The sequence below is a fragment of the Brienomyrus brachyistius genome, chromosome 1 (assembly GCF_023856365.1).
Source record: "Brienomyrus brachyistius isolate T26 chromosome 1, BBRACH_0.4, whole genome shotgun sequence".
Lineage (NCBI taxonomy): Eukaryota > Metazoa > Chordata > Actinopteri > Osteoglossiformes > Mormyridae > Brienomyrus > Brienomyrus brachyistius.
In genome coordinates, this window is record NC_064533.1 from 23,791,434 (window position 1) to 23,815,432 (window position 23,999).

Here is a 23,999-nt window from a genome sequence, read left to right on the forward strand (position 1 = left end):
GAGATCCTTAGGTCGCTGGTTCAACTCCGGCTCGAAGGACTAGTAGATTTTTTCCAATGTCAAGTTTCCGCACAAGCAATAAACTACATTTACTAATCCCACATTCTAAAGGAACATGGGTAGCTCATCCTTCGATAGCTCAGATGGCAGAGCGGAGGACTGTAGATTAAGCATGATGGGGATCCTTAGGTCGCTGGTTCATCTCCGGCTCGAAGGACTAGTAGCTTTTTTCGATGTCAAGTTTGAACAGAAGCAACAAACTATATTTAGTAATCCCACATTCTAAGGAAAGAAAGGTAGCTCATCCTTCGATAGCTCCAATGGCAGAGCGGAGGACTGTAGATGAAGTCTGATGGGGATCCTTAGGTCGCTGGTTCAACTCCGGCTCGAAGGACTCGTAGATTTTTTCCGATGTCAAGTTTCCGCACAAGCAATAAACTACATTTACTAATCCCACATTCTAAAGGAACAGGGGTAGCTCATCCTTCGATAGCTCAAATGGCAGAGCGGAAGACTGTAGATGATGTCTGATGGGGATCCTTAGGTCGCTGGTTCGACTCCGGCTCGAAGGACTTGCAGGTTTTTTCCGATGTCAAGTTTCCGCACAAGCAATAAACTACATTTACTAATCCCACATTCTAAAGGAACATGGGTAGCTCATCCTTCGATAGCTCAGATGGCAGAGCGGAGGACTGTAGATAAAGCAGGATGGGGATCCTTAGGTCGCTGGTTCAACTCCGGCTCGAAGGACTAGTAGCTTTTTTCGATGTCAAGTTTGAACAGAAGCAACAAACTATATTTAGTAATCCCACATTCTAAGGAAAGAAAGGTAGCTCATCCTTCGATAGCTCAGATGGCAGAGCGGAGGACTGTAGATGAAGTCTGATGGGGATCCTTAGGTCGCTGGTTCAACTCCGGCTCGAAGGACTCGTAGATTTTTTCCGATGTCAAGTTTCCGCACAAGCAATAAACTACATTTACTAATCCCACATTCTAAAGCAACATGGGTAGCTCATCCTTCGATAGCTCAGATGGCAGAGCGGAGGACTGTAGATGATGCCTGATGGGGATCCTTAGGTCGCTGGTTCGACTCCGGCTCGAAGGACTTGTAGATTTTTTCCGATGTCAAGTTTGAACAGAAGCAATAAACTACATTTACTAATCCCACATTCTAAATGAACAAAGGTAGCTCATCCGTCGATAGCTCAGATGGCAGAGCGGAGGACTGTAGATAAAGCATGATGGGGATCCTTAGGTCGCTGGTTCAACTCCGGCTCGAAGTACTTGTAGATTTTTTCCGATGTCAAGTTTCCGCACAAGCAATTAAGTACATTTACTAATCCCACATTCTAAAGGAACATGGGTAGCTCATCCTTCGATAGCGCAGATGGCAGAGTGGAGGACTGTAGATTAAGCCTGATGGGCATCCTTAGGTCGCTGGTTCAACTCCGGCTCGAAGGACTAGTAGCTTCTTTCGATGTCAAGTTTGAACAGAAGCAACAAACTATATTTACTAATCGCACATTCTAAGGGAACAAAGGTAGCTCATCGTTCGATAGCTCAGATGGCAGAGCGGAGGACTGTAGATGAAGTCTAATGGGGATCCTCAGGTCGCTGGTTCAACTCCGGCTCGAAGGACTTGTAGATTTTTTCCGATGTCAAGTTTCCGCACAAGCAATAAACTACATTTACTAATCCCACATTCTAAAGGAACATGGGTAGCTCTTCCTTCGATAGCTCAGATAGCAGAGCGGAGGACTATAGATAAAGCCTGATGGGGATCTTTAGGTCGCTGGTTCAACTCCGGCTCGAAGGACTAGTAGCTTTTTCCGATGTCAAGTTTCCGCACAAGAAATGAACTGTATTTACTAATCCCACATTCTAAGAGAAGAAAGGTAGCTCGTCCTTTGATAGCTCAGATGGCAGAGCGGAGGACTGTAGATAAAGCATGATGGGGATCCTTAGGTCGCTGGTTCAACTCCGGCTCGAAGGACTAGTAGCTTTTTTCGATGTCAAGTTTGAACAGAAGCAACAAACTACATTTACTAATCCCACATTCTAAAGGAACATGGGTAGTTCATCCTTCAATAGCTCAGATGGCAGAGAGGAGGACTGTAGATTAAGCCTGATGGGGATCCTTAGGTCGCTGGTTCAACTCCGGCTCGAAGGACTAGTAGCTTTTTTCGATGTCAAGTTTGAACAGAAGCAACAAACTATATTTACTAATCCCACATTCTAAAGGAAGAAAGGTAGCTCGTCCTTCGATAGCTCAGATGGCAGAGCGGAGGACTGTAGATGAAGTCTGATGAGGATCCTTAGGTCGCTGGTTCAACTACGGCTCGAAGGACTTGTAGATTTTTCCGATGTCAAGTTTCCGCACAAGCAATAAACTACATTTACTAAGCCCACATTCTAAGTGAACAAGTGAAGCTCATCTTTCGATAGCTCAGTTGGCAGAGCGGATGACTATAGATAAAGCATGATGGGGATCCTTAGGTCGCTGGTTCAACTCCGGTTCGGAGGACTATTCGCTTTTTTCAATGTCAAGTTTGAACAGAAGCAACAAACTATATTTACTAATCCCACATTCTAAGGGAAGAAAGCTAGCTCATCCTTCGATAGCTCAGATGGCAGAGCGGAGGACTGTAGATAAAGTCTGATGGAGATCCTTAGGTTGCTGGTTCAACTCCGGCTCAAAGGACTAGTAGCTTTTTTCGATGTCAAGTTTGAACAGAAGCAACAAACTATATTTACTAATCCCACATTCTAAGGGAAGAAAGTTAGCTCATCCTTCGATAGCTCAGGTGGCAGAGAGGAGGACTGTAGATAAAGTCTGATGGAGATCCTTAGGTCGCTGGTTCAACTCCGGCTCGAAGGACTTGTAGATTTTTTCCGATGTCAAGTTTCCGCACAAGCAATGAACTGTATTTACTAATCCCACATTCTAAATGAACAAGTGAAGCTCATCTTTCGATAGCTCAGTTGGCAGAGCGGATGACTGTAGATAAAGCATGATGGGGATCCTTAGGTCGCTGGTTCAACTCCGGCTCGAAGGACTTGTAGATTTTTTCCGATGTCAAGTTTCCGCACAAGCAATGAACTACATTTACTAATCCCACATTCTAAAGGAACATGGGTAGCTCTTCCTTCGATAGCTCAGATAGCAGAGCGGAGGACTATAGATAAAGCCTGATGGGGATCTTTAGGTCGCTGGTTCAACTCCGGCTCGAAGGACTAGTAGCTTTTTCCGATGTCAAGGTTCCGCACAAGCAATAAACTACATTTACTAATCCCACATTCTAAAGGAACATGGGTAGTTTATCCTTCAATAGCTCAGATGGCAGAGAGGAGGACTGTAGATTAAGCCTGATGGGGATCCTTAGGTCGCTGGTTCAACTCCGGCTCGAAGGACTAGTAGCTTTTTTCGATGTCAAGTTTGAACAGAAGCAACAAACTATATTTACTAATCCCACATTCTAAAGGAAGAAAGGTAGCTCGTCCTTCGATAGCTCAGATGGCAGAGCGGAGGACTGTAGATGAAGTCTGATGAGGATCCTTAGGTCGCTGGTTCAACTACGGCTCGAAGGACTTGTAGATTTTTTCCGATGTCAAGTTTCCGCACAAGCAATAAACTACATTTACTAATCCCACATTCTAAGTGAACAAGTGAAGCTCATCTTTCGATAGCTCAGTTGGCAGAGCGGATGACTATAGATTAAGCCTGATGAGGATCCTTAGGTCGCTGGTTCAACTCCGGCTCGAAGGACTTGTAGATTTTTTCCGATGTCAAGTTTCCGCACAAGCAATAAACTACATTTACTAATCGCACATTCTAAATGAACAACTGAAGCTTGACTTTCGATAGCTCAGTTGGCAGAGCGGACGACTGTAGATAAAGCAGGATGGGGATCCTTAGGTCGCTGGTTCAACTCCGGCTCGAAGGACTAGTAGCTTTTTTCGATGTCAAGTTTGAACAGAAGCAACAAACTACATTTACTAATCCCACATTCTAAAGGAACACAGGTAGCTCATCCTTTGATAGCTCAGATGGCAGAGCGGAGGACTGTAGATGAAGTCTGATGGGGATCCTTAGGTCGCTGGTTCAACTCCGGCTCGAAGGACTCGTAGATTTTTTCCGATGTCAAGTTTCCGCATAAGCAATAAACTACATTTACTAATCCCACATTCATGAAGGAACATGGGTAGCTCATCCTTCGATAGCTCAGATGGCAGAGCGGAGGACTATAGATTAAGCCTGATGAGGATCCTTAGGTAGCTGGTTCAACTCCGGTTCGAAGGACTCGTAGATTTTTTCCGATGTCAAGATTCCGCACAAGCAATAAACTACATTTACTAATCCCACATTCTAAAGGAACATGGGTAGCTCATCCTTCGATAGCTCAGATGGCAGAGCGGAGGACTGTAGATTAAGCATGATGGGGATCCTTAGGTCGCTGGTTCAACTCCGGCTCGAAGGACTAGTAGCTTTTTTCGATGTTAAGTTTGAACAGAAGCAACAAACTATATTTAGTAATCCCACATTCTAAGGAAAGAAAGGTAGCTCATCCTTCGATAGCTCAGATGGCAGAGCGGAGGACTGTAGATGAAGTCTGATGGGGATCCTTAGGTCGCTGGTTCAACTCCGGCTCGAAGGACTCGTAGATTTTTTCCGATGTCAAGTTTCCGCACAAGCAATAAACTACATTTACTAATCCCACATTCTAAAGAAACATGGGTAGCTCATCCTTCGATAGCTCAGATGGCTGAGCGGAGGACTGTAGATTAAGCCTGATGGGGATCCTTAGGTCGCTGGATCAACTCCGGCTCGAAGGACTTGTAGATTTTTTCCGATGTCAAGTTTCCGCACAAGCAATAAACTACATTTACTAAGCCCACATTCTAAGTGAACAAGTGAAGCTCATCTTTCGACAGCTCAGTTGGCAGAGCGGATGACTGTAGATAAAGCATGATGGGGATCCTTAGGTCGCTGGTTCAACTCCGGCTCGGAGGACTATTCGCTTTGTTCAATGTCAAGTTTGAACAGAAGCAACAAACTATATTTACTAATCCCACATTCTAAGGGAAGAAAGCTAGCTCATCCTTCAATAGCTCAGATGGCAGAGCGGAGGACTGTAGATAAAGCATGATGGGGATCCTTAGGTCGCTGGTTCTACTCCGGCTCGGAGGACTAGTACATTTTTTCGATGTCAAGTTTGAACAGAAGCAACAAACTATATTTACTAATCCCACATTCTAAGAGAACAAACATAGCTCATCCTTCGGTAGCTCAGATGGCAGAGCGGAGGACTGTAGATGAAGTCTGATGGGGATCCTTAGGTCGCTGGTTCGACTCCGGCTCGAAGGACTTGTAGATTTTTTCCGATGTCAAGTTTCCGCACAAGCAATAAACTAAATTTACTAATCCCACATTCTAAAGAAACATGGGTAGCTCATCCTTCGATAGCTCAGATGGCAGAGCGGAGGACTGTAGATTAAGCCTGATGAGGATCCTTAGGTCGCTGGTTCAACTCCGGCTCGAAGGACTTGTAGATTTTTTCCGATGTCAAGTTTCCGCACAAGCAATAAACTACATTTACTAATCACACATTCTAAATGAACAAGTGAAGCTTGACTTTCGATAGCTCAGTTGGCAGAGCGGACGACTGTAGATAAAGCAGGATGGGGATCCTTAGGTCGCTGGTTCAACTCCGGCTCGAAGGACTAGTAGCTTTTTTCGATGTCAAGTTTGAACAGAAGCAACAAACTATATTTACTAATCCCACATTCTAAGGAAAGAAAGGTAGCTCATCCTTCGATAGCTCAGATGGCAGAGCGGAGGACTGTAGATGAAGTCTGATGGGGATCCTTAGGTCGCTGGTTCAACTCCGGCTCGAAGGACTCGTAGATTTTTTCCGATGTCAAGTTTCCGCACAAGCAATAAACTACATTTACTAATCCCACATTCTAAAGGAACATGGGTAGCTCATCCTTCGATAGCTCAGATGGCAGAGCGGAGGACTGTAGATTAAGCCTGATGGGGATCCTTAGGTCGCTGGTTCGACTCCGGCTCGAAGGACTAGTAGCTTTTTTCGATGTCAAGTTTGAACAGAAGCAACAAACTACATTTACTAATCCCACATTCTAAAGGAACACAGGTAGCTCATCCTTTGATAGCTCAGATGGCAGAGCGGAGGACTGTAGATAAAGCATGATGGGGATCCTTAGGTCGCTGGTTCAACTCCGGCTCGAAGGACTAGTAGCTTTTTTCGATGTTAAGTTTCCGCACAAGCAATAAACTACATTTACTAATCCCACATTCTAAATGAAGAAGTGAAGCTTGACTTTCGATAGCTCAGTTGGCAGAGCGGACGACTGTAGACAAAGCATGATGGGGATCCTTAGGTCGCTGGTTCAACTCCGGCTCGAAGGACTAGTAGCTTTTTTCGATGTCAAGTTTGAACAGAAGCAACAAACTATATTTACTAATCCCACATTCTAAGGAAACAAAGGTAGCTCATCCTTCGATAGCTCAGATGGCAGTGCGGAGGACTGTAGATGAAGTCTGATGGGGATCCTTAGGTCGCTGGTTCAACTCCGGCTCGAAGGACTCGTAGATTTTTTCCGATGTCAAGTTTCCGCATAAGCAATAAACTACATTTACTAATCCCACATTCATGAAGGAACATGGGTAGCTCATCCTTCGATAGCTCAGATGGCAGAGCGGAGGACTATAGATTAAGCCTGATGAGGATCCTTAGGTAGCTGGTTCAACTCCGGCTCGAAGGACTAGTAGCTTTTTTCGATGTCAAGTTTGAACAGAAGCAACAAACTATATTTACTAATCCCACATTCTAAGGGACGAACGTTAGCTCATCCTTCGATAGCTCAGATGGCAGTGCGGAGGACTGTAGATGAAGTCTGATGGAGATCCTTAGGTCGCTGGTTCAACTCCGGCTCGAAGGACTAGTAGATTTTTTCCAATGTCAAGTTTCCGCACAAGCAATAAACTACATTTACTAATCCCACATTCTAAAGGAACATGGGTAGCTCATCCTTCGATAGCTCAGATGGCAGAGCGGAGGACTGTAGATTAAGCATGATGGGGATCCTTAGGTCGCTGGTTCATCTCCGGCTCGAAGGACTAGTAGCTTTTTTCGATGTCAAGTTTGAACAGAAGCAACAAACTATATTTAGTAATCCCACATTCTAAGGAAAGAAAGGTAGCTCATCCTTCGATAGCTCCAATGGCAGAGCGGAGGACTGTAGATGAAGTCTGATGGGGATCCTTAGGTCGCTGGTTCAACTCCGGCTCGAAGGACTCGTAGATTTTTTCCGATGTCAAGTTTCCGCACAAGCAATAAACTACATTTACTAATCCCACATTCTAAAGGAACAGGGGTAGCTCATCCTTCGATAGCTCAAATGGCAGAGCGGAAGACTGTAGATGATGTCTGATGGGGATCCTTAGGTCGCTGGTTCGACTCCGGCTCGAAGGACTTGCAGATTTTTTCCGATGTCAAGTTTCCGCACAAGCAATAAACTACATTTACTAATCCCACATTCTAAAGGAACATGGGTAGCTCATCCTTCGATAGCTCAGATGGCAGAGCGGAGGACTGTAGATAAAGCAGGATGGGGATCCTTAGGTCGCTGGTTCAACTCCGGCTCGAAGTACTTGTAGATTTTTTCCGATGTCAAGTTTCCGCACAAGCAATTAAGTACATTTACTAATCCCACATTCTAAAGGAACATGGGTAGCTCATCCTTCGATAGCGCAGATGGCAGAGTGGAGGACTGTAGATTAAGCCTGATGGGCATCCTTAGGTCGCTGGTTCAACTCCGGCTCGAAGGACTAGGAGCTTCTTTCGATGTCAAGTTTGAACAGAAGCAACAAACTATATTTACTAATCCCACATTCTAAGGGAACAAAGGTAGCTCATCGTTCGATAGCTCAGATGGCAGAGCGGAGGACTGTAGATGAAGTCTAATGGGGATCCTCAGGTCGCTGGTTCAACTCCGGCTCGAAGGACTTGTAGATTTTTTCCGATGTCAAGTTTCCGCACAAGCAATAAACTACATTTACTAATCCCACATTCTAAAGGAACATGGGTAGCTCTTCCTTCGATAGCTCAGATAGCAGAGCGGAGGACTATAGATAAAGCCTGATGGGGATCTTTAGGTCGCTGGTTCAACTCCGGCTCGAAGGACTAGTAGCTTTTTCCGATGTCAAGTTTCCGCACAAGAAATGAACTGTATTTACTAATCCCACATTCTAAGAGAAGAAAGGTAGCTCGTCCTTTGATAGCTCAGATGGCAGAGCGGAGGACTGTAGATAAAGCATGATGGGGATCCTTAGGTCGCTGGTTCAACTCCGGCTCGAAGGACTAGTAGCTTTTTTCGATGTCAAGTTTGAACAGAAGCAACAAACTACATTTACTAATCCCACATTCTAAAGGAACATGGGTAGTTCATCCTTCAATAGCTCAGATGGCAGAGAGGAGGACTGTAGATTAAGCCTGATGGGGATCCTTAGGTCGCTGGTTCAACTCCGGCTCGAAGGACTAGTAGCTTTTTTCGATGTCAAGTTTGAACAGAAGCAACAAACTATATTTACTAATCCCACATTCTAAAGGAAGAAAGGTAGCTCGTCCTTCGATAGCTCAGATGGCAGAGCGGAGGACTGTAGATGAAGTCTGATGAGGATCCTTAGGTCGCTGGTTCAACTACGGCTCGAAGGACTTGTAGATTTTTTCCGATGTCAAGTTTCCGCACAAGCAATAAACTACATTTACTAAGCCCACATTCTAAGTGAACAAGTGACGCTCATCTTTCGATAGCTCAGTTGGCAGAGCGGATGACTATAGATAAAGCATGATGGGGATCCTTAGGTCGCTGGTTCAACTCCGGTTCGGAGGACTATTCGCTTTTTTCAATGTCAAGTTTGAACAGAAGCAACAAACTATATTTACTAATCCCACATTCTAAGGGAAGAAAGCTAGCTCATCCTTCGATAGCTCAGATGGCAGAGCGGAGGACTGTAGATAAAGTCTGATGGAGATCCTTAGGTTGCTGGTTCAACTCCGGCTCGAAGGACTTGTAGATTTTTTCCGATGTCAAGTTTCCGCCCAAGCAATAAACTACATTTACTAATCCCACATTCTAAAGGAACGTGGGTAGCTCATCCTTCGATAGCTCAGATGGCAGAGCGGAGGACTGTAGGTTAAGCCTGATGGGGATCCTTAGCTCGCTGGTTCAACTCCGGCTCAAAGGACTAGTAGCTTTTTTCGATGTCAAGTTTGAACAGAAGCAACAAACTATATTTACTAATCCCACATTCTAAGGGAAGAAAGTTAGCTCATCCTTCGATAGCTCAGGTGGCAGAGAGGAGGACTGTAGATAAAGTCTGATGGAGATCCTTAGGTCGCTGGTTCAACTCCGGCTCGAAGGACTTGTAGATTTTTTCCGATGTCAAGTTTCCGCACAAGCAATGAACTGTATTTACTAATCCCACATTCTAAATGAACAAGTGAAGCTCATCTTTCGATAGCTCAGTTGGCAGAGCGGATGACTGTAGATAAAGCATGATGGGGATCCTTAGGTCGCTGGTTCAACTCCGGCTCGAAGGACTTGTAGATTTTTTCCGATGTCAAGTTTCCGCACAAGCAATGAACTACATTTACTAATCCCACATTCTAAAGGAACATGGGTAGCTCTTCCTTCGATAGCTCAGATAGCAGAGCGGAGGACTATAGATAAAGCCTGATGGGGATCTTTAGGTCGCTGGTTCAACTCCGGCTCGAAGGACTAGTAGCTTTTTCCGATGTCAAGGTTCCGCACAAGAAATGAACTGTATTTACTAATCCCACATTCTAAGAGAAGAAAGGTAGCTCGTCCTTTGATAGCTCAGATGGCAGAGCGGAGGACTGTAGATAAAGCATGATGGGGATCCTTAGGTCGCTGGTTCAACTCCGGCTCGAAGGACTAGTAGCTTTTTTCGATGTCAAGTTTGAACAGAAGCAACAAACTACATTTACTAATCCCACATTCTAAAGGAACATGGGTAGTTCATCCTTCAATAGCTCAGATGGCAGAGAGGAGGACTGTAGATTAAGCCTGATGGGGATCCTTAGGTCGCTGGTTCAACTCCGGCTCGAAGGACTAGTAGCTTTTTTCGATGTCAAGTTTGAACAGAAGCAACAAACTATATTTACTAATCCCACATTCTAAAGGAAGAAAGGTAGCTCGTCCTTCGATAGCTCAGATGGCAGAGCGGAGGACTGTAGATGAAGTCTGATGAGGATCCTTAGGTCGCTGGTTCAACTACGGCTCGAAGGACTTGTAGATTTTTTCCGATGTCAAGTTTCCGCACAAGCAATAAACTACATTTACTAATCCCACATTCTAAGTGAACAAGTGAAGCTCATCTTTCGATAGCTCAGTTGGCAGAGCGGATGACTATAGATAAAGCATGATGGGGATCCTTAGGTCGCTGGTTCAACTCCGGTTCGGAGGACTATTCGCTTTTTTCAATGTCAAGTTTGAACAGAAGCAACAAACTATATTTACTAATCCCACATTCTAAGGGAAGAAAGCTAGCTCATCCTTCGATAGCTCAGATGGCAGAGCGGAGGACTGTAGATAAAGTCTGATGGAGATCCTTAGGTTGCTGGTTCAACTCCGGCTCGAAGGACTTGTAGATTTTTTCCGATGTCAAGTTTCCGCCCAAGCAATAAACTACATTTACTAATCCCACATTCTAAAGGAACGTGGGTAGCTCATCCTTCGATAGCTCAGATGGCAGAGCGGAGGACTGTAGGTTAAGCCTGATGGGGATCCTTAGCTCACTGGTTCAACTCCGGCTCAAAGGACTAGTAGCTTTTTTCGATGTCAAGTTTGAACAGAAGCAACAAACTATATTTACTAATCCCACATTCTAAGGGAAGAAAGTTAGCTCATCCTTCGATAGCTCAGGTGGCAGAGAGGAGGACTGTAGATAAAGTCTGATGGAGATCCTTAGGTCGCTGGTTCAACTCCGGCTCGAAGGACTTGTAGATTTTTTCCGATGTCAAGTTTCCGCACAAGCAATGAACTGTATTTACTAATCCCACATTCTAAATGAACAAGTGACGCTCATCTTTCGATAGCTCAGTTGGCAGAGCGGATGACTGTAGATAAAGCATGATGGGGATCCTTAGGTCGCTGGTTCAACTCCGGCTCGAAGGACTTGTAGATTTTTTCCGATGTCAAGTTTCCGCACAAGCAATGAACTACATTTACTAATCCCACATTCTAAAGGAACATGGGTAGCTCTTCCTTCGATAGCTCAGATAGCAGAGCAGAGGACTATAGATAAAGCCTGATGGGGATCTTTAGGTCGCTGGTTCAACTCCGGCTCGAAGGACTAGTAGCTTTTTCCGATGTCAAGGTTCCGCACAAGAAATGAACTGTATTTACTAATCCCACATTCTAAGAGAAGAAAGGTAGCTCGTCCTTTGATAGCTCAGATGGCAGAGCGGAGGACTGTAGATAAAGCATGATGGGGATCCTTAGGTCGCTGGTTCAACTCCGGCTCGAAGGACTAGTAGCTTTTTTCGATGTCAAGTTTGAACAGAAGCAACAAACTACATTTACTAATCCCACATTCTAAAGGAACATGGGTAGTTCATCCTTCAATAGCTCAGATGGCAGAGAGGAGGACTGTAGATTAAGCCTGATGGGGATCCTTAGGTCGCTGGTTCAACTCCGGCTCGAAGGACTAGTAGCTTTTTTCGATGTCAAGTTTGAACAGAAGCAACAAACTATATTTACTAATCCCACATTCTAAAGGAAGAAAGGTAGCTCGTCCTTCGATAGCTCAGATGGCAGAGCGGAGGACTGTAGATGAAGTCTGATGAGGATCCTTAGGTCGCTGGTTCAACTACGGCTCGAAGGACTTGTAGATTTTTTCCGATGTCAAGTTTCCGCACAAGCAATAAACTACATTTACTAATCCCACATTCTAAGTGAACAAGTGAAGCTCATCTTTCGATAGCTCAGTTGGCAGAGCGGATGACTATAGATAAAGCATGATGGGGATCCTTAGGTTGCTGGTTCAACTCCGGTTCGGAGGACTATTCGCTTTTTTCAATGTCAAGTTTGAACAGAAGCAACAAACTATATTTACTAATCCCACATTCTAAGGGAAGAAAGCTAGCTCATCCTTCGATAGCTCAGATGGCAGAGCGGAGGACTGTAGATAAAGTCTGATGGAGATCCTTAGGTTGCTGGTTCAACTCCGGCTCGAAGGACTTGTAGATTTTTTCCGATGTCAAGTTTCCGCCCAAGCAATAAACTACATTTACTAATCCCACATTCTAAAGGAACGTGGGTAGCTCATCCTTCGATAGCTCAGATGGCAGAGCGGAGGACTGTAGGTTAAGCCTGATGGGGATCCTTAGCTCACTGGTTCAACTCCGGCTCAAAGGACTAGTAGCTTTTTTCGATGTCAAGTTTGAACAGAAGCAACAAACTATATTTACTAATCCCACATTCTAAGGGAAGAAAGTTAGCTCATCCTTCGATAGCTCAGGTGGCAGAGAGGAGGACTGTAGATAAAGTCTGATGGAGATCCTTAGGTCGCTGGTTCAACTCCGGCTCGAAGGACTTGTAGATTTTTTCCGATGTCAAGTTTCCGCACAAGCAATGAACTGTATTTACTAATCCCACATTCTAAATGAACAAGTGAAGCTCATCTTTCGATAGCTCAGTTGGCAGAGCGGATGACTGTAGATAAAGCATGATGGGGATCCTTAGGTCGCTGGTTCAACTCCGGCTCGAAGGACTTGTAGATTTTTTCCGATGTCAAGTTTCCGCACAAGCAATAAACTACATTTACTAATCCCACATTCTAAATGAACAAGTGAAGCTTGACTTTCGATAGCTCAGTTGGCAGAGCGGACAACTGTACATAAAGCAGGATGGGGATCCTTAGGTCGCTGGTTCAACTCCGGCTCGAAGGACTAGTAGCTTTTTTCGATGTCAAGTTTGAACAGAAGCAACAAACTATATTTAGTAATCCCACATTCTAAGGAAAGAAAGGTAGCTCATCCTTCGATAGCTCAGATGGCAGAGCGGAGGACTGTAGATGAAGTCTGATGGGGATCCTTAGGTCGCTGGTTCAACTCCGGCTCGAAGGACTCGTAGATTTTTTCCGATGTCAAGTTTCCGCACAAGCAATAAACTACATTTACTAATCCCACATTCTAAAGGAACATGGGTAGCTCATCCTTCGATAGCTCAGATGGCAGAGCGGAGGACTGTAGATGATGCCTGATGGGGATCCTTAGGTCGCTGGTTCGACTCCGGCTTCGAAGGACTTGTAGTTTTTTTCCGATGTCAAGTTTGAACAGAAGCAACAAACTATATTTACTAATCCCACATTCTAAGGGAAGAAAGGCAGCTCATCCTTCGATAGCTCAGATGGCAGAGTGGAGGACTGTAGATTAAGCCTGATGGGGATCCTGAGGTCGCTGGTTCAACTCCGGCTCGAAGGACTAGTAGCTTTTTTCGATGTCAAGTTTGAACAGAAGCAACAAACTATATTTACTAATCCCACATTATAAGGGAAGAAAGGTAGCTCGTCCTTCGATAGCTCAGATGGCAGAGCGGAGGACTGTAGATGAAGTCTGATGAGGATCCTTAGGTCGCTGGTTCAACTCCGGCTCGAAGGACTTGTAGATTTTTTCCGATGTCAAGTTTCCGCACAAGCAATAAACTACATTTACTAATCCCACATTCTAAGTGAACAAATGAAGCTCATCTTTCGATAGCTCAGTTGGCAGAGCGGATGACTGTAGATAAAGCATGATGGGGATCCTTAGGTCGCTGGTTCAACTCTGGCTCGGAGGACTAGTAGCTTTTTTCAATGTCAAGTTTGAACAGAAGCAACAAACTATATTTACCAATCCCACATTCTAAGGGAAGAAAGCTAGCTCATCCTTCGATAGCTCAGATGGCAGAGCGGAGGACTGTAGATAAAGTCTGATGGAGATCCTTAGGTCGCTGGTTCAACTCCGGCTCGAAGGACTTGTAGATTTTTTCCGATGTCAAGTTTCCGCCCAAGCTATAAACTACATTTACTAATCCCACATTCTAAAGGAACATGGGTAGCTCATCCTTCGATAGTTCAGATGGCAGAGCGGAGGACTGTAGGTTAAGGCTGATGGGGATCCTTAGCTCGCTGGTTCAACTCCGGCTCGAAGTACTTGTAGCTTTTTTCGATGTCAAGTTTGAACAGAAACAATAAACTATATTTACTAATCCCACATTCTATGGGAAGAAAGGTAGCTCATCCTTCAATAGCTCAGATGGCAGAGCGGAAGACTGTAGATAAAGCCTGATGGGGATCCTTAGGTCGCTGGTTCAACTCAGTCTCGAAGGACTTGGGTGTTTTTGTCGTTAAGGAGTTTGCACACAAGCAACCAACTATATTTACTAATCTCATATTCTAAAGGAACAAAGTCAGCTCTTCCTTCGATACCTCAGCTGGCACAGCGGAGGATTGTAGATAAAGCAGGATGGGGATCTTTAGGTTGCTGATTCAACTCCGGCTCGAAGGACTTGCAAGAAACTGTATTTACTAATCTCATATTCTAATGCTCTAAGACTGACTCTTCCTTCGATAGCTCAGCTGGCAGAGTGGAGGACTATAGATATAGCTTGGTGGGGATCCTCAGGTCGCTGGTCCATCTCCTGCTTGAAGGATTTGTGGGTTTTTTTCGATGCCAAGTTTACTGGCAAGTAAAAACTATATTTACTAATCTCACATTCTAAAGACACACGAGCAGCTTATGCTTCGATAGCTCAGCTGGCAGAGAGGAGGACTGTAGATAAAGCATGATGGGGATCCTTAGGGGTCTTTTCTTTTCAGCACAAAGTTGTGGCTGAGGGCAGAGGTCTCTTAAAGGACAACCCCTGGAGTGAACCATGTGGTGCTATGGCAAGAGGGGAGAGTTGGGGTTTAGCTGTTCTTTGCTTTGTTTAGGTATATGTAGTGCTCATTTGGTTTACCCCTTTTGTTTGTTAATTGGTTTGACTAAACCACTATATATGTTCATGTCTCCTTATAGGAAATGTCAGTTTGTTTCAATTACTACTTTGCTTTGTAATATTAAGTTGTGTTTGTTTTTTGTTGACCTCTTTTATGGGCCCAGTTATTAAGGTCTTGAGGTTTGTTATTCTCTGTATTTTGCGGGTCAATAAAGCCCTCTTTCTTTAATTAAAATCCTTTGTTTGTTGCATTACTGTTTGGTCCCTCACAATGATTTACTCTTGATTTGCTCAGAAGTTCACATCCAAATGTATTCGGATGATACAGTTATTTATACACATGCCAAAACTAGTGAAAAAGCTGCATCAAAACTTTAAATAAAGTATCAGACTTGTTGATGTATAATTGTCTTACTCTTAATGTGAGTAAAACAGTAGCCATGTATTTCTCCATTAAGAAGTGTGACATAAAACAACAACCCAATATTGTTGTCAAGGGGGGTGTAATACATACAGTTGATATTTTTAAGTTTTGGGATGTAATTACTGATTCCAATTTAACCTTTTAAAAGCACATGAAAAAAAGATATCCAAATGTGTCAGAGCTAGTTTAACTAATTTTAGGTATATTAGGCACCAGTTATCACCAACAATCACCAGTTATTCACTTCCTGCTGCTAAATTGTTTTTACATTCCATGATTTTTTCACACCTATCTTATTGCTCTACAAGTTGGGCACAGGCAGGCTATAAAAAATCTGGATAAAAAAAGTTGTACCATCATAACACAATAAGACTCATTGACGTTTTATTTGTTTTGCTGATGTTATATTGTTTTAGTATGATGTTCCAAGGACCACAAATGTAAAGTAGCTGTATAGCTAACTCTGGTACAAGATTTGTTCTGTACATGGCGCCTGTTAAATAAACTAAAACTAATGGCTATCCTTAGGTTGCTGGTTCAACTCCGGCTTGAAGGAGTTGTATTATTTTTAACGATGCCAAGTTTGCGCACAAGCAACAGACTATATTTATTGAACCCACATTCTAAGGTGACAGGTCTGACTCTTCCTTTGATAGCTCAGGTAGCAAAGAAGAGGACTATATATATAGCATGATGGGTATCCTTAGGTCGCTGGTTCAACTCTGGCTTGAAGGACTTGCGGTTCTTTTCTCGATGCCAAGTTTACGCACAAGCAACAGGCTACATTTATTGAACCCACATTCTAAAGTTACAAATCTGACTCTTCCTTCGATAGCTCAACTGGCAGAGTGGTGCACTGTAGATATAGCATGATGGCTATCCTTAGGTTGCTGGTTGAACTCCAGCTCGAAGGACTGGTATTATTTTTGCGACATTGAGATAACACGGAAACAAAATTTCCTTGGGTACGTCCCAGCTTCTTATTTGTGTAATTAAAACTTCCTGATATCAACGTCATTGGCTCGATTACAAATTGCAGTCTATTGTACGCTCTATCAACATTTTTACATAACAAAAGTACAATGTCAAGTTTCCTCACAAACATCAGACTATATTTATTGAACCAACATTCTAAAGTTACAGGTCTGGCTTGAAACCTCAGCTGGCAGAGCGGAGGACTGTAAAAGCACAATGGCTATCCTTAGGTCGTTGGTTCATCTCTAGCTCGAAGAAGTTGTTTTTTTTAACAATGCCAAGTTTGTGCACAAGCAACAGACTGTATTTACTGAACTGACATTCTAAAGTTACAAGGCTGACTCTTTCTTCGATAGCTCAGCTGGCAGAGCAGAGGATTGCAGATATAGTGTAGCATGATAGGTATCTTTAGGGCGCTGGTTCAACTCTGGCTCAAAGGAGTTGTGTTTTTTTTTTTTATGATGCCAAGTTTGTTCACAAGCAACAGACTATGTTTATAGAATCCACATTCGATAGCTGCAGACTGTGCTCGTTGTTCGATGGCTCAGCTGGCAGAGCAGAGAGTTGTAGATATAGCACAATGGTTATCCTTAGGTCGCTGGTTCAACTTCAGCTCAAAAGAGTAGCATTTTTTTTGCTGATATCATTGTCATTGGCTCTATTACAAATTGGAGTCTATTGTATACTCTATTAATATGTTTCCATAACAAAAATACAATGTGAAGTTTGCTCATTAGCAATCGACTATATTTATAGAATCCACATTCGATAGGTGCAGCCCCGGCTCCTCCTTCGATAGCTCAGTGGGCGGAGCGAAGGATTGTAGATATAGTACAATGTCTATGCTTAGGTCGCTGGTTCAATTCTGGCTCAAAGGAGTTGTATTACTTTTGTGATTTTGAGAAAACACTAAAACAGAATTCCCTTTGGTACATCCCAGCTTCCTTGTTTGTGTAATTGCAGTCTATTGTATGCTCTATCAGTATGTTTACATAACAAAAATACAATGTGAAGTTTGCTCACAAGCAACAGACTATATCTTTTGAACCTACTTTTGAAAGACATTAAATGGGCTCTTCCTTCGATAGCTCCGATGGTAGCATGGAGGACATTAGATATAACATGATGGCTATCCTTAGGCCACTGGTTCAACTTTTGCTCAAATGAGCTGTATTTGTGTAATATTTTTGAGATAATCTCAAATAAAATTTCCTTTGCTGTATCCCGGCTTTGTCTGGGCACAGGCCCCAGCTCCTTCTATAACTCCACTGGTAGAGTGGAAACCTTTAGACAGTGCAGAAAGTTCATTCTTAGGCCACTGGTCCAGTTTCAAGGATCTTGTCTGTCTCTTCCTTCTATTGCTCAGGTGGTAGACCAGTGGACTGTAGAGGTACAGTACCATGATTACTATCCTTGGGTCTGTGGTTCCATTCCAGGTTGAATTAGCCTCTTCTGTGTGATCTTTTTGATACAATCTCAAATTTAACTTCCTTTAGAGTTAGACTCAGTTGTTTCAGCTTTAAGCAATGAACCAGCCCAGAGGCACCCTCTTTGGGAGGAAGGAGTTCATTTTAAGATGATATTCGCTAGTGTAGTAGATGTTATGCACAGCCGAGTTGCAGTTCTAGAGTATTTCAACTGGGGGGCAGACTGGGGCCACTTGTCTTGTTAGGTTGGTCAGATGCATTTGACCTTCATGTTATCCAAGTATTGCACTAGAGTGCCACAATTTTGAAAACTGGGAAATTATTTATGCAATGCTTTGCAGTCACAATTTACAATTCGTACAAATGTTTTTCTATCGTGGTCTTAGCTTTTCCCCACTAGAGCAACTCAACCACCCAGTACACCCACCTTAAGAGTCTGTCAAGAAAATGTATTTACGTTTGTGTTCCCAGCACATACATTTTTAGCCCACATATGAACATTTAAATAATAATAATAATACATTTCTTTCAGACCCAATTAGCATACATTTTAGGGGGACAATGTATGTTGTCACAGGGGGCACTGCCGCCCGTGCTCCCCCCCCAAAAAACCACCCCTGAAGGAAACTTAAACTGTGTACGAGCAAAGTCCATCATCTCCGTATGACCCTCCTGGACCATCTGAATACCTTTAGTTTTTGTATGTTTTGTATATTGTCAGGGCCTTCGAAATGCAAAACAGACTTTGCCCCTTAAAAAAACACTTCCTTCATGAAATAGGAAAAAAAGGCAATAATTTTATATCTACCTTTAAGATGTTACCATCAGGCATATAGCAATAATAAGTAATAAATCCAGGCCCTGTTTTCAGTTATCCCAGGTAGTTAGTTTAATAATTACTGACCTGATTGGCCACAGAGGCTTCATACCCGGGTCACAGGTAAAGGAAGACTAGAAAACCAGCAGTGCTTGGCCCGAGAGGACTGTGATTTGAACAGCCCTGTACTGGAGACACAAACGCGGCTGACTAAAATGCGAGAATAAGTGTGGCATGGGAATATATGAGGAGGGCTAACTACATAGGGGCAGCATGGTGGTGCAGTGGTTAGCACGGCTGCCTCATACCTCGGGGACCTGGGTTTGGGTCTCCGTCTGGGTTACACGTGTGTGGAGTTTGCATGTTCTCCCCATGTCATTGTGGGGTTTCCTCCGGGTTTCCCCCCACAGTCCAAAGACATGCTGAGGTTAATTGGAGTTACTAAATTGTTTGTAGGAAAGCATGTTTATTATGTGCCCTGCGATGGGCTGGCCCACTATGCTGGGTTGTTCCCTGCCTCGTTCCCATAGGCTCTGGACTCCCCATGACCCAGAAGGACAAGTGGTTTGGAAAATGGATGGATGGTTAATCGCATGTCATTTAAACCATTTGCAGGTTTCAATTTACAATTTTAAAATGAATATATGATGCGATTGAGCTTTGTGATTAAATGTTTTGTACCAAAGTAATACATTTTGATTTCATACTCCATTACCGCAGGGTGACTCGCTGAGCTGTTACAGAGACGATGTCTGGAGGGTCCATGGTGTGGCCAGCTATGGTCCTGCTGGTAACTGCTGGTAGCTGTTAGCCAACTGTATGTGCCAATGTATCTTTCTTTCCTGAATGGATTTACAGCATAAGTTCACTCTCGGTCTGGCAGAAATTAGTATTTCCTGCAGAGCACTTCTAGAGACCCATTGGGTTTTTAGTTTTGGATGTGAAATATAACGAGATACCACAAAACATGTTTTTCAGGCTTTTTAGAAGCACATCACAAGACAGGTCTATTATTGTGAATTAAACCACTGCCACCAATATGTATGAGGCCGTTGCAATATTTCTGTCACGACTGAAGTATAGACCATATAAAAGGAAATGGGAATATCTTCGTCGCATCTGTATTTTAAACCAAAATAATAAAAAAACAAAATCCCAATGTGCACAATATCTCCCAGAACCTGTAGAAGTATGCCATGCATTGCTGTATTTGTAAATGATTTGTTCATATTTTATCTCCTGGTCATTTTAAACTAGGACCCAATGACAAATCCATTTCCATCCATCTGTCTTCCAGAACACTCACAGATACTGTGAGATAAAAAGGTACAGTTGATTCAGACATTGAGAGGTTGGGTTGTGTCTGCTCATTTGTATTAATCATGAGCACTATCTCAACTGACCTCACTATATTATGTGCTTCTTTTATTTCATTTCATGGAGCTTTATTACCACCATTTATTACATCACAGCGATGGACTTCGATAGTCAACACATGTAAATATGTTAATGAGGCCTGACTTGAGTTTAATTTACTGCATAATATTTAGACCAAAACTATACCACTTAATCAGACTCATTCCTGGATTAAGTAAATCGTTGCCGTAAGTTGCCGTTCATTAACATTTCCCCTAATATAGTGCAAGCACATGCAATAATACATTATAAACATCCATCCATCTTCTGAAACTGAACCTATTCAGGGTCATGGGGGGACCGGAGCCAAACCCAGGGTTGCATTATAAACACCTCTACAGCAGTTTTCCACTATTATTGTGCAGATACAGAAATTAAGTGAGCAGTCAGCATTGTTGTACTGTAAGGTGCATAAGAAAGGACAGATTATTTTTCAAAAGTCCAGATTCTTTTTATAGTTTTTTCTCATTCGCCTTGTCACATTTAATGAAACATACTCAACATTCTCACAACTATAAAAGCATTTCTCAAAACAGCTCATTCATATAGCACAACATTATGGTTTAGCTGCAAAAGCCTGTAAAACAATCAAAACAATTAACTCATATCTCAAAAGCAAGTATTTCCACCACTGAATCAGTCAGTGCCACCGAAATGAAAAGTACAACCAGCATCGTTTAAGCGATGTCAAAATGCTTAGATATACTGTCAGTTCCGACTTTCTAATTGTCACTGATTGATCATAATTTTCTTTAACAAACTGATACTATTTAATGTCAAAGACCCCAGTTTAGCCATTGCAAGGCTCTACATTATAGTATGTAAAGTTCACTGGCAAGACAAAACACTTGCATGCACATGTAACTTATTCAGATCTCAAGACACCGTACAATAGCAAACAGAAAAGTCACACAGCACTGTATAACACAAAACCAGCAAAATGGCAACACAAGAACAACAAAATGAGAACCGTACAACCCCCTTCGCATTATATCTACTAAAACATTTGGGAATTTCTGTGAAGCCATAAGAAACAATGTTCTACTGTGCAAAAGTAACATTATGGTGTGGGGATTACACTTGCTGTTTTGCAAATGTGAAATTTTTGCATTTGAGGAATGGTCCAAAACAATCGAGAAAAACTGTAAACGGGTGAAAGCCTTCACGTGGTAATTCATGACACAAACAATTAGAGATCCTGAAGTGACACCTAGTGGTAAATTGGTGAATTAAAATGTAAGAAAGCAGCGACTCACCTCCACTGTAATGGTAATGAAATCTGTCCTTATTATGCCGGTAGTGTGCTGCATAAATATCTACACATACAGTAGATGATTACTAATGAAACATAATTAGCACTTATAGTCTAACTCTGTAGTAGCAATCCCTGTTAAAAACAGCTATTGAGCCAGTGGTAAATTATAAAGCTTTCAGTCATGAGTAGTTTAGCCTTCCTTGTAATTTTCACACCATTAGTTTGCATCATAATGGCAAAACAGTCTTGATAGTTTAAAATATTATTGATCTATTTTCCATAACCGCAAAATGCATCCTGGATCCACTCCCAGGAAACTGAGGGTATAAAGCATGACATACATATACTAATGGCAATTTAGGGGCAACTGTCCAATTAAAATGCACTTATTTTGATAGTGGGAGGAAACCAGGCCCTCATTCCTAGTGATATACAAAATGCAAACTCCACAACCTTAGCTACAGCTTCTCAGCTAACCATCCAAAGCTGGATATTAGCTGTCCGGTATAGGGTTACTGCATAGGGCACAAGGCACCCTCCCCATCATCACAGACACAAACACACACACTCTCTCTTAGCATACAGTACAGAAACCCACCGAGCCACCAGGAATATTAACTAATATCCCATCGCAGCTGATGAATCTTATCGGCTCATATGTTGACGTGCAGTAGCACTCACTGTCTAATTGGGAAACGTTGCTCATTTAGCACTAAAAGGCCACCCTACCTTTACAGATTAGAAGATCTGAGATAACAGATTCATTTGATCACAACTAGGAGCTGAATTACACCAGAACACAGAGACTCCATGACATCACCCCCCCTCGTCACACACACATATTGCACACCCCCCAAACTGCCAAAAGTGAAGGCAGGAACTTTAAATAATCTTCCCAGCAGCATCAGAGACAGCAGGCTTAAAGCCAGCACTGCATGTCTCACCAACAATTAGATACCCAGTCAAGTAGAACGAAAGTTTTATCATTTAATCGTCTTATTTATCCAGCACTTAGGTTTGAACTTTATTGCTTGGTCTTTGGTATTAGGAACCTTCAAAAAGCCATCACATTTTAGACGCTGCGTGGGTTTTTCCCCACGGTTTTTCTTGTGATTGGATGCTGGTCACCCCTGTCTATGAAATTGGTCGCCCCGTACATGACGTAGGTCTCCCCTGACACATAGGCCTATTCTATTTGCCCCTGTTGCATTTTCTTCTGCGGATGCAGACCATTGGCAAACCATCAGAGACACTGGTTCGAAGAGCATCTAGTCTGACTGGAATTGTCACAGCAGACCAAACTCAGTTTGCGAACATGTAGGGTGCAACAGTTTTAAACCGCAAAGGGAAAAAAAATCAAGTCGAAGTTTTTATACTATTGGATATGTTTGCAAGCAAATATGAACATTTTTCTAAATAATTGACTAATGCCAAGGCATCTAATTTAATAGCAGTACAGCCATTACTCCAGTTCCATTTCAATTTACAGTTTTGATTTTGATACTGGAAACTAATATAGGCTAGTGTATGTACCAAACAAAAATATAAAGACAGACACTTTAGTAACAAACATGATTTGGGTTGTGGCCATGATATATTCTGCACACGGCAGATGACTAAAAATAATTTTACAAACATTTCCCAAAATCTACCCAAACATCAGTATTCACACCTGGGAAAGTCCTTTAAAATATTAAACATTTCAAAAAGAAACTCAACTAAATGAACACTGGCAGTGTTATCGTGGTACAGCAGTCCATGCTTCAAAAGTTTTAAAGACATTTATACCGTCTCCACCTAGTACAATGTAATTGAATAAATTAGAAAATTAGGTTAGTGCCAGAAACTGCAACCCTACTGCAAGATCACAGATGCGACAGAAAAATGTGCGTCTTTCATTCAGGAGGAGACAATTAAAATAATGAACATGGATACTGAAAATAATTTTATCACATTAAAAAATGCACAGGAGTTCCAGCATTTAACAAAGTCTGAACATTTATTTGAAGTAATAGAAACACTTTCAAATTGCTTGGATGAAAACATTTTATAAAGTTCCTTACAATGAGAATGTAGAAAATGCATTTTTTTTGCTCAGTACCATTTAAGCAGGTAAATAAGGACAACAGTGAGGGCAAATGAAATGCATTTAGCAAAGTCTGAGATGAATACAGAGTTAATTATTACGATAATAAATACCCAGAAATGCATTTCTCCAGAACAAGCCATATATTTTACAAGAAAAATAGGTTATTTACAAAACTCAGTGCCCTGTTTTGGCACTAAAGAAACAAAATCACATAAAAACAACACACACACACAAAGGCAGAAGTAAATGTTAACGTGGTGGTTAATTTCGCACTCTTCTAAGAATGTTTGGTGATGCCGTGGAATGTAACTGAACAGTACAGCTGGGGAAATTCCTATGTGTAAACCATAAGGTGGCACTATGCCACCACAGCCACTATCACTAGTCAGAAATGAACTATACTTCAGCGAGTTTAGGGGGGCCTCATTATGTTATTGTGATAGTGAAAAATTATACAATTTTTTCACCCCCAAAAAAAGGGGAGAAACATTAATACAACGTGCATAAAACATATATATCTCAGAAATCACTCACTGGCACAGTCAGTCATTTGTTTCTTACTTGCCACC

General features: G+C 42.5%; 16 non-coding genes across 16 annotated transcripts; all 16 read left to right on the forward strand.

Moving 5' to 3' along the window:
- The first annotated feature begins 661 nt into the window (after nucleotides 1-661).
- On the forward strand, nucleotides 662-750 carry trnay-gua (transfer RNA tyrosine (anticodon GUA)). Its single transcript is given in 2 exon segments — nucleotides 662-698; nucleotides 715-750. It is a non-coding gene; the product is annotated as a tRNA-Tyr (tRNA).
- Nucleotides 751-838: 88 nt separating this feature from the next.
- On the forward strand, nucleotides 839-927 carry trnay-gua (transfer RNA tyrosine (anticodon GUA)). The gene is given in 2 exon segments: nucleotides 839-875; nucleotides 892-927. It is a non-coding gene; the product is annotated as a tRNA-Tyr (tRNA).
- An 89-nt stretch (nucleotides 928-1,016) lies between these two features.
- On the forward strand, nucleotides 1,017-1,105 carry trnay-gua (transfer RNA tyrosine (anticodon GUA)). Its single transcript is given in 2 exon segments — nucleotides 1,017-1,053; nucleotides 1,070-1,105. It is a non-coding gene; the product is annotated as a tRNA-Tyr (tRNA).
- Nucleotides 1,106-4,389: 3,284 nt separating this feature from the next.
- trnay-gua (transfer RNA tyrosine (anticodon GUA)) lies at nucleotides 4,390-4,478 on the forward strand. The gene is given in 2 exon segments: nucleotides 4,390-4,426; nucleotides 4,443-4,478. It is a non-coding gene; the product is annotated as a tRNA-Tyr (tRNA).
- Nucleotides 4,479-4,566: 88 nt separating this feature from the next.
- trnay-gua (transfer RNA tyrosine (anticodon GUA)) lies at nucleotides 4,567-4,655 on the forward strand. Its single transcript is given in 2 exon segments — nucleotides 4,567-4,603; nucleotides 4,620-4,655. It is a non-coding gene; the product is annotated as a tRNA-Tyr (tRNA).
- A 621-nt stretch (nucleotides 4,656-5,276) lies between these two features.
- trnay-gua (transfer RNA tyrosine (anticodon GUA)) lies at nucleotides 5,277-5,365 on the forward strand. Its single transcript is given in 2 exon segments — nucleotides 5,277-5,313; nucleotides 5,330-5,365. It is a non-coding gene; the product is annotated as a tRNA-Tyr (tRNA).
- An 89-nt stretch (nucleotides 5,366-5,454) lies between these two features.
- trnay-gua (transfer RNA tyrosine (anticodon GUA)) lies at nucleotides 5,455-5,543 on the forward strand. The gene is given in 2 exon segments: nucleotides 5,455-5,491; nucleotides 5,508-5,543. It is a non-coding gene; the product is annotated as a tRNA-Tyr (tRNA).
- Nucleotides 5,544-5,809: 266 nt separating this feature from the next.
- Nucleotides 5,810-5,898, forward strand: trnay-gua (transfer RNA tyrosine (anticodon GUA)). The gene is given in 2 exon segments: nucleotides 5,810-5,846; nucleotides 5,863-5,898. It is a non-coding gene; the product is annotated as a tRNA-Tyr (tRNA).
- Nucleotides 5,899-5,987: 89 nt separating this feature from the next.
- Nucleotides 5,988-6,076, forward strand: trnay-gua (transfer RNA tyrosine (anticodon GUA)). The gene is given in 2 exon segments: nucleotides 5,988-6,024; nucleotides 6,041-6,076. It is a non-coding gene; the product is annotated as a tRNA-Tyr (tRNA).
- A 621-nt stretch (nucleotides 6,077-6,697) lies between these two features.
- Nucleotides 6,698-6,786, forward strand: trnay-aua (transfer RNA tyrosine (anticodon AUA)). The gene is given in 2 exon segments: nucleotides 6,698-6,734; nucleotides 6,751-6,786. It is a non-coding gene; the product is annotated as a tRNA-Tyr (tRNA).
- A 2,218-nt stretch (nucleotides 6,787-9,004) lies between these two features.
- trnay-gua (transfer RNA tyrosine (anticodon GUA)) lies at nucleotides 9,005-9,093 on the forward strand. The gene is given in 2 exon segments: nucleotides 9,005-9,041; nucleotides 9,058-9,093. It is a non-coding gene; the product is annotated as a tRNA-Tyr (tRNA).
- Nucleotides 9,094-10,601: 1,508 nt separating this feature from the next.
- Nucleotides 10,602-10,690, forward strand: trnay-gua (transfer RNA tyrosine (anticodon GUA)). The gene is given in 2 exon segments: nucleotides 10,602-10,638; nucleotides 10,655-10,690. It is a non-coding gene; the product is annotated as a tRNA-Tyr (tRNA).
- Nucleotides 10,691-12,198: 1,508 nt separating this feature from the next.
- Nucleotides 12,199-12,287, forward strand: trnay-gua (transfer RNA tyrosine (anticodon GUA)). The gene is given in 2 exon segments: nucleotides 12,199-12,235; nucleotides 12,252-12,287. It is a non-coding gene; the product is annotated as a tRNA-Tyr (tRNA).
- Nucleotides 12,288-13,086: 799 nt separating this feature from the next.
- trnay-gua (transfer RNA tyrosine (anticodon GUA)) lies at nucleotides 13,087-13,175 on the forward strand. Its single transcript is given in 2 exon segments — nucleotides 13,087-13,123; nucleotides 13,140-13,175. It is a non-coding gene; the product is annotated as a tRNA-Tyr (tRNA).
- Nucleotides 13,176-13,620: 445 nt separating this feature from the next.
- trnay-gua (transfer RNA tyrosine (anticodon GUA)) lies at nucleotides 13,621-13,709 on the forward strand. The gene is given in 2 exon segments: nucleotides 13,621-13,657; nucleotides 13,674-13,709. It is a non-coding gene; the product is annotated as a tRNA-Tyr (tRNA).
- A 266-nt stretch (nucleotides 13,710-13,975) lies between these two features.
- On the forward strand, nucleotides 13,976-14,064 carry trnay-gua (transfer RNA tyrosine (anticodon GUA)). Its single transcript is given in 2 exon segments — nucleotides 13,976-14,012; nucleotides 14,029-14,064. It is a non-coding gene; the product is annotated as a tRNA-Tyr (tRNA).
- The last annotated feature ends 9,935 nt before the right edge of the window (nucleotides 14,065-23,999 follow it).